The following is a 9,217-nucleotide window of genomic DNA, read 5'->3' on the forward strand; positions in this document are numbered from 1 at the left end:
TGGCCATCTGTATTTCTTTTTGGAGAACTGTCTGTTCAGTTCCTCTGCCATTTTTTAATTGGATTATTTGTATTTTGTTTGTTGAGGCATGTGAGCTCTTTATATATTTTGGACATCAAGCCTTTATTGGATCTGTCATTTTCAAATATATTCTCCCATACTCTAGGGTTCCTTTTTGTTCTATTGATGGTGTCTTTTGCTGTACAGAAGCATTTCAGCTTAATATAGTCCCACTTGTTCATTTTTGCTTTTGTTTTCCTTGCCCGGGGAGATATGTTCAAGAATAGGTCACTCATGTTTATGTCTAAGAGGTTTTTACGTATGTGTTTTTCTAAGAGTTTTACAGTTTCATAACTTACATTCAGGTCTTTGATCCATTTTGAATTTACTTTTGTGTATGGGGTTAGACAATGGTCCAGTTCCATTCTCCTACATGTAGCTCTCCAGTTCTGCCAGAACCATCTGTTGAAGAGACTGTCATTTCGCCACTGTATGTCCATGGCTCCTTTATCAAATATTAATTGACCATATATGTTTGGGTTAATGTCTGGAGTCTCTAGTCTTTTCCACTGGTCTGTGGCTCTGTTCTTGTGCCATTACCAAATTGTCTTGATTACTATGGCTTTGTAGTAGAGCTTGAAGTTGGGGAGTGAGATCCCACTACTTTATTCTTCTTTCTCAGGATTACTTTGGCTATTCAGTGTCTTTGGTGATTCCATATGAATTTTTTAATTATTTGTTCCAGTTCATTGAAGAATGTTGCTGGTAATTTGGTAGGGATTATGTCCAATCTGTATATTACTTTGGGCAGGATGGCCATTTTGACGATATTAATTCCTCCTAGCCATGAGCATGGGATGAGTTTCCATTTGTTAGTGTCCCCTTTAATTTCTCTTAAGAGTGACTTGTAGTTTTCAGGCTATAAGTCTTTCACTTCTTTGGTTAGCTTTATTCCTATGTTTTTTTTTTCTTTTTGATGCTATTGCAAATGGAATTGTTTTCCTGATTTCTCTTTCTATTAGTTCATTGTTAGTGTATAGGAAAGCTATAGATTTATGTGTGCTAATTTTGTATCCTGCAACTTTGCTGTACTCCAATATCAGTTCTAGTAGTTTTGGAGTGGAGTCTTTAGGGTTTTTTATGCACAATATCATGTCATCTGCAAATAGTGACAGTTTAACTTCTTCTTTACCAATCTGGATTCCTTGTATTTCTTTGTTTTGTCTGATTGCCGTGGCTAGGACCTCCAGTACTATGTTAAATAGCTTTGGGGAGAGTGGACATCCCTGTCTAGTTCCCAATCTCAGAGGAAAAGCTTTCAGCTTCTCACTGTTCAGTATAATGTTGGCTGTGGGTTTATCATAGATGGCCTTTATTATGTTGAGGTACTTGCCCTCTATTCCCATTTTGCTGAGTTTTTATCATGAATGGATGTTGAATTTTGTCAAATGCTTTTTCAGCATCTATGGAGATGATCATGTGGTTTTTGTCTTTCTTTTTGTTGATGTGGTGGATGATGTGGATGGATTTTCGACTATTTTGCCATCCTTGCCTCCCTGGGATGAATCCCACTTGGTTATGATGTATGATCCTTTTGATATACTTTTGAATTCGGTTTGCTAATATTTTTTTGAGAATTTCTGCATTTACATTCATCATGGATATTGGTGTGTAATTTTCTTTTTTGGTGGGGTCTTTGCCTGGTTTTGGTATTAGGGTGATGTGGGCTTCATAGAATGAGTTTGGGAGTATCCCCTCCTCTTCTATTTTTTGGAAATCCTTAAGGAGAATGGGTATTATGTCTTCTCTGTGTGTCTGATAAAATTCTGAGGTAAATCCATCCTGCCCGGGGCTTTTGTTCCTGGGTAGTTTTTTTATTACTGAATCAATCTCTTTGCTCATTCTTGGTTTGTTTATCTTTTGTGTATCTTACTTGGTCAGTCTTGGAATGTTGTATTTTTCTAGGAAGTTGTCCATTTCTTCTAGGTTTTCCAGCTTGTTGGCATATAGGTTTTCATAGTAGTCTTTATAATTCTTTGTATTTCTGTGGAGTCTGTCGTGATTTTTCCATTCCCATTTCTGATTCTGCTGATTTGTGTTGATTGTCTTTCTCTCTTTTTAAGTTTGGCTAGAGCCTTATCTATTTTGTTTATTTTATCAAAGAACCAGCTCTTAGTTTCATTGATTTTTGCTATTGTTTTATTCTTCTCAATTTTGTTTATTTCTTCTCTGATCTTTATTATGTCCCTCCTTCTGCTGACTTTAGGCCTCATTTGTTCTTCTTTTTCCAGTTTCAATAATTGTGATGTTAGACTCTTCATTTGGGATTGTTCTTCCTTCTTCAAGTGTGCCTGGTTCGCTATGTACTTTCCTCTTAAGACTGCTTTTGTTGTGTCCCACAGAAGTTAGGGCTTTGTGTTGTTGTTCTCATTTATTTCTATATATTTCTTGATCTCTATTTTGATTTGTTCATTGATTCACTAATTATTTAGGAGCATGTTATTAAGCCTCCATGTGTTTGTGAGCCTTTTTGTTTTCTTTGTAGAATTTATTTCTAGTTTTATACCTTTGTGGTCTGAAAAATTGGTTGGGAGAATTACAATATTTTGGTATTTACTGAGGGTCTTTTGTGAGCTAGTATTTGGTCTATTCTGGAGAATGTTCCATGTGCACTTGAGAAGAGTGTATATCCTGTTGCTTTTGGATGTAGAGTTCTATAGATGTCTATTAGGTCCATCTGTTCTACTGTGTTGTTCAGTGCCTCCATGTCCTTACTTATTTTCTGCCCAGTGGATCTATCCTTTGGGGTGATTTGTGTGCTGAAGTCTCCTAAAATGAATGCATTGCAGTCTGTTTCCCCCTTTACTTCTGTTAGTATTTGTTTCACATATGCTGGTGCTCCTGTGTTGGGTGCATATATATTTAGAATGGTTATATCCTCTTGTTGGACTGAGCCCTTTATCATTATGTAGTGTCCTTCTTTATCTCTTGTTACTTTCTTTGTTTTGAAGTCTATTTTGTCTGATATTAGTACTGCAACCCCTGCTTTCTTCTTGCTGTTGTTTGCCATCTGTTTTTCCATCCCTTGACTTTTAGTCTGTACATGTCTTTGAGTTTGAGGTGAGTTTCTTGTAAGCAGCATACAGATGGGTCTTGCTTTTTTATTCATTCTATTACTCCGTGTCTTTTGATTGGTGCACTCAGTCCATTTACATTTAGGGTGACTATTGAAAGATATGTACTTATTGCCATTGCAGGCTTTAAATTCGTGGTTACCAAAGGTTCAAGCTTAGCCTCTTTAGTATCTTACTGCCTAACTTAGCTCACTTATTGTGCTGTTATATACACCGTCTGGAGATTCTTTTCTTCTCTCCCTTCTTATTCCTCCTCCTCCATTCTTCATATGTTGGGTGTTTTGTTCTGTGCTCTTTTTAGGAGTGCTCCCATCTAGAGCAGTTCCTGTAAGATGCCCTGTAGATGTGGTTTGTGGGAGGCAAATTCCCTCAGCTTTTGCTTGCGGGAATTGTTTAATCCCGCCATCATATTTCAATGATAGTCGTGCTGGATACAGTATCCTTGGTTCAAGGCCCTTCTCTTTCATTGCATTAAATATATTATGCCATTCTCTTCTTGCCTGTAGGGTTTCTGTTGAGAAGTCTGATGATAGCCTGATGGGTTTTCCTTTATAGGTGACCTTTTTCTCTCTAGCTGCCTTTAAAACTCCTTCCTTGTCCTTGATCTTTGCCATTTTAATTATTATGTGTCTTGGTGTTGTCCTCCTTGGATCCTTTCTGTTGGGGGTTCTGTGTATTTCTGTGGTCTGTTCGATTATTTCCTCCCCCAGTTTGGGAAATTTTCAGCAATTATTTCTTCAAAGACACTTTCAATCCCTTTTCCTCTCTCTTCTTCTTCTGGTACCCCTATAATACAGATATTTTCCTTTTGGATTGGTCACACAGTTCTCTTAATATTGTTTCATTCCTGGTGATCCTTTTATCTCTTTCTATGTCAGCTTCTATGCATTCCTGTTCTCTGGTTTCTATTCCATCAATGGCCTCTTGCATCTTATCCATTCTGCTTATAAATCCGTCCAGAGTTTGTTTCGCATCTGTAATCTTCTTCCTGGCATCTGTGATCTCCCTCCGGACTTCATCCAATTGCTCTTGCATATTTCTCTGCATCTCCGTCACCATGCTTATGATTTTTATTTTGAATTCTTTTTCACGAGGACTGCTTAGATCTGTTTCCTTCTCTAGCATTGTCTCTGTGATCTTTGTTTGCCTGTTATTTTGCCTTTTCATGGTGATAGAAATAGTTTGCAGAGCTGTGATGAGTAACAGCTGGAAGAACTTCCCTTCTTGTTGGTTTGTGGCCTTCCTCTCCTGGGAGGACAGCAACCTCTAGTGGCTTGTGCTGGACAGCTGCTTGCAAACAGGGCTTCTGCTTCCTGCCCGTCTGCTATGGAGTTTATCTCCGCTGTTGCTCTGGGCATGGCCTTTCTCGGGCGGCTGCTCCAAAATGGTGGAGCCGTGTTGGAAGGGGAGCGGCCGGGAGGCTATTTTTCTCCGTAAGGGGCCTCCATGCTCCCTGCTGCCCAGGGGGTTAGAGTGCCCAGAGATCCCCGGATTCCCTACCTCTGGACTAAGTGTCCTGCCCTGCCCCTTTAAGACTTCCAAAAAGCACTCGCCAAACCAAACAACAAAAAGAAAACAAAAACAAACAAAAAAAACCACTCACTTTTCTTTGTCCTCTGGCGCCAGCCTCAGACACCCCCTCACTGGTCTTGCTGCCCTGTTTCCCTAGTATCCAGGACCCCACGCATGCACTGAGTCTGCGCTCTGGTCCGGATGGCTGGGGCTGGGTGTTCAGCAGTCCTGGGCTTCCTCTCTTTCCCCGCTCTGACTCCTCTCCTCCCGCCAGGAGCTGCGGGGAGGGACACTTGGGTCCAGCCGGGCCGGGGCTTGTATCTAACCCTCTTTGTGAGGCGCTGTGTTCTCACAGGTGTGAATGTGGTCTGGATGTTCTCCTGTGTCTTCTGGTCTCTATTCTAGGAAGAGTTGTCTTTGTTATATTTTCATAGATATATGTGGTTTTGGAAGGAGATTTCCACTTCTCTACTCACGCCACCATCTTGGCTCCGCCTCTTTATCCTGATTTTCTGATGCAGTGGATAAGACTTAGAGAATTTGTGCAACTTACTCGAAGCTTTTTGGTGGTTATGTAATCAACTTCATATGCAGGCTACTAAGCACTATGTTCTACAATCCCTCTTAGGAATTTTATGCCCTTTGTCACAACTCCTTAGTGAGGATCAAAGAAATAAGAGGCATGAGAATGCTTGGAAATCACTATTAAAGTATGCACATGATTATTTCCCATTCTGACTGCCTCCTGCTTCTGCACAAGCCATCTGTTATCAATAAATCCATTACCACTCCTCCTCCATGCATTATTTTCTCCCCAATGCCCCCTCCAATGCCATCATCATGGATATTTTGTTACATACACCTGTATAGGCTGCATTTAAGCAATAATTCAATTATCTTCTCAGCTAATTGATAAAAATTTTGTGTTAATTTTATCTCCATATGTGGATAAGGATAAGCTTAAGGATAGCTAATCTATTCTCTTTCACCAAATTTCCAGTGTTGTGCTGTGTACACACTAGTCACTTAATTCAATTTAATTAAATCCATGAACTTTAGTTCATGCAAAGAAAACAGTGCTGAAGCAGGAGGCCCAGGCCACAGCAGTGCCACCCCACCTCCAGAAGTGAGAGAGTGCCTTTGTCAGAGCCTGGCTGCTATTCCTCTGACATTCAACCTCAAATTTCCCATTCACCATCTTTCTTCTTTACCATTTCTACTCCTATACATGCTTTAGCCAAACTCAAGAGCTGAACCATACCTTGGACTTCCAGTTCAGTGTTGAGTCACTTCCATCAGGTCCTCTTTGAAATAATGCCTTTTTCTTTCCAGTGTTCCTGTGAAATACATTGCTCAAAAGACTGTTCATATAAAGTGAAGAGTTACATTTCTCCAATCATCAAATTATTACCTTCACAGAACACACTGCCTTTCCTGTTTAGTAGTATGTCCAGTAGCATGAAGGATATGGGACATGCCCTAAGCATAAAGAGGGAGACATAATGAGCACCCCTGAAACATGAACATGTAAGTTCCAGAAAGGAAAATATCAGTATGATCTATAGATTCCAAAGAATATGAAACGGACTAAACTTTAACATGAGGATTTAGAAAATTTTAGATTTCTAGTTTAGAAAGTGAACAAGAAGGATAGCAATATGAGAATACATGGAAAAAGAAAGGAAAAACATAGTATATACATCATTGAAATATATTGATGTTGACATCACAAAATCCTAGGTTTAATTGTGGACCTCTCAGAGATGTAATTAACCAGAAGTTATGCATTCTTTCTAAATCTCAGTTGTTTTTTTCAAGTTGTATTAAATATAATAAATTCCTAGTACTATAGTTTAAATTTTAATATTTAAACTTATTATTATTATAATGTGATAACATACTAAAAAAATTATAGTTCAAATGTTTATTAAGTATTATAATGCTTAGCATATTTTTGGTGTCTCATAGAAGTCATATACATCCCTACTTACCCTAGGTATGAGGTGCCTTAGGTAGAGGTGTCTAGCTAGACTGGAGTTCAATTAGGAATAGGAGTGAAGAGCTATAATCTTAAAAAAAAAAAACCTGTGTAAAATTCCTGACTTCTCACACTGCAGTCAGTCTTACTTCTGAGTACATACAATATGTCAAACAACCTTGCTGAACATCAGTTTCATTCTCTATAAAATAGGAAAGTAGTATTACCTATCCCAAAAGGTTGATCTAAGGATTAAATGATTTTATAATGTAAAGGGCTTGGATCAGCATCTCCATTTCTTCTCCCAAGATGAGAATGGTACTGACCACAAACTATTTAAAAACAGATCCCCTGCCTTTGAATCATGTGTTCACATATGGTTCTATTAAATGCTACTAGATTCTATTAGAAGCATACATATGCCTCTATTCAGTGCTCAATGGGCCAGCAGATTATCTGCTTAATGACTCTTTAAGACAGGATCCATGTTTTTCAAATGACTTAAAATAATTTCAAAACCATTTTCTAAAACTGTCTGCAGTTCTAATAAAATGTAGAGTAGTTTAAATAAAAATAATTTTTATAAATTGTAAAAAGTAATACATGACCCTTAAAAAATATCTTCTAGAGATAGAGTGATGAAAAGTTTAAAGTAAAAGGACCACTCCAACTACAAGCCCTCAATGGACCTTCTATTAAGTTTAATGCTCTTCAGATGTGCATTTGTTTGATGGCATACTGTATGTGTGCAGTCATTTATGCATCTGATTCTATATAAAAGTATATAAAATAATTCTTAAAATTATAATCTAATAATTTGTATGGGCATTATATGTTAGTATTTATTAATTTTCTTTCATTTTAGTTGCTACATATTATTTCCTTTTATGGTTGCACAATAGTTCATTTAATCAGTCCATTTTGGCCTGACATTTATGGTATTTCTAATATTCCACCTTATACACCATTATACAATGAATATCACCTTACAGACATCTTTACTTAACGGTTTGAATATTTCTGTTGGAGAAATTCTTAGAAAGATCATCACTATGTTAAAAAAATACTCAGGTGTTTAACTTTGATAGATGTAGCACTGTTTTCCCAAAGTCCAGAACCAATTTTATACCCAGTCAATAGTATATCAAAGAGTAATTTTCCCCACAGCCTTATTAACACTAAGTAGTATTACTCTTGATTAGATTAGCCAACTGATAAGATAAAAAATATCTCATTTTAATTTACATTTGATTACACATTCATAGAATTTCATTGATGACATAAATAATAGATGTACTATTAGTCTCCAAACAAAACTAAATGCAGTGTAAAACCTGTACAAAAATATGTAGTCTATACTCAGATATCCATGTTAAAATAATAGTAATAATAAATTATTTAGCATGTGCTATGTACCAGGTATCTTTATAGTAATTTATATCTGTTTCCTCATTTAATCCTCACATCTGGCTGTTTAAACATGCTGCACGGCTGAGAAAAAGAATAATAATTCACTTGCTTAAGGCTATACAGTTAGTAAGTAATAGAGCCTGTATTTAAATACAAGAACCCAACTTTACAGCTGACGTATTTCTTGTGTCTGAATTTCATATGGAGCTAAATAAATTTTTCAATACAAATCCTGACAGCTCATGTATTTCTTTGTCTGAATTTCATATGGAGCTAAATAAATTTTTCAATAAAAATCCCGGACAACAAGTGGCAGCAATGTATTTAGGGTGTGCCCCTGAGTCGTCATTTTTAATGAGTAATCAGTGGCTCTATGCTCCTCAGAATATTTGTGCCCAGAGCACATGCATCATCAATAGAATGCCATCTAACTAAGACTTTAAAGGGATTATTTCTGTGCATAAGTCTTCTTAATTCACCTTGCTTTCCTTGAGAGATGAGTAAGGATAGAATTACCTACAGTAGCATCTTTATAGGATGGAAATTACTATATCATTTTAGATACAGAAGTTAAAGTTTTCTTGGACTGCTTCTGGAGGAATGGTGCTGAATCCCTGAACAACCTTTGTTGATTTCACCACCAATCCCTCAGCAAATCATCAGCATCACCTTTAGCACTGCCACCAATACCATCCCTGTGGGCAGAGCTGATCACAATAAATGTGTGTGTGTTTATATAGATAGAGGGGTATTTTTTATTAAATTATCATTGATATACAATTTTATGAAGGTTTCACATGAATATTGTGGTATGTTTTTAAATCCCAGTTCATCTTTACATTAAAAATGAAACCCAAAAATCTGAAGTATCATTAACTAATTAAAACACAAAGAAATATGTCACTTAAGTTCTTTCTCAAAGGTGATTAGTACAAAAATTAAGGTAAAAAGCAGTTGGTAAAAGAAAAAAGCAGAAACATGTTTCTGCACACATGCACACATACACACACACACACAGAAATACATAAAAGAAGGAAAATACTAAATCTCTCTAAAACCAACCTAAAAATACAAGCTATTCTTATTTCTTCTCTTCCTCAGAGCACATCTCTGAAACATAAGCACATCCTTTTATTTGCTAATCTTTATGATCTGGATAGAAGCCAAAAAGTAGTCACTTAAA

This window comes from Manis pentadactyla, chromosome 13 (assembly GCF_030020395.1).
Source record: "Manis pentadactyla isolate mManPen7 chromosome 13, mManPen7.hap1, whole genome shotgun sequence".
NCBI classification, from domain to species: domain Eukaryota; kingdom Metazoa; phylum Chordata; class Mammalia; order Pholidota; family Manidae; genus Manis; species Manis pentadactyla.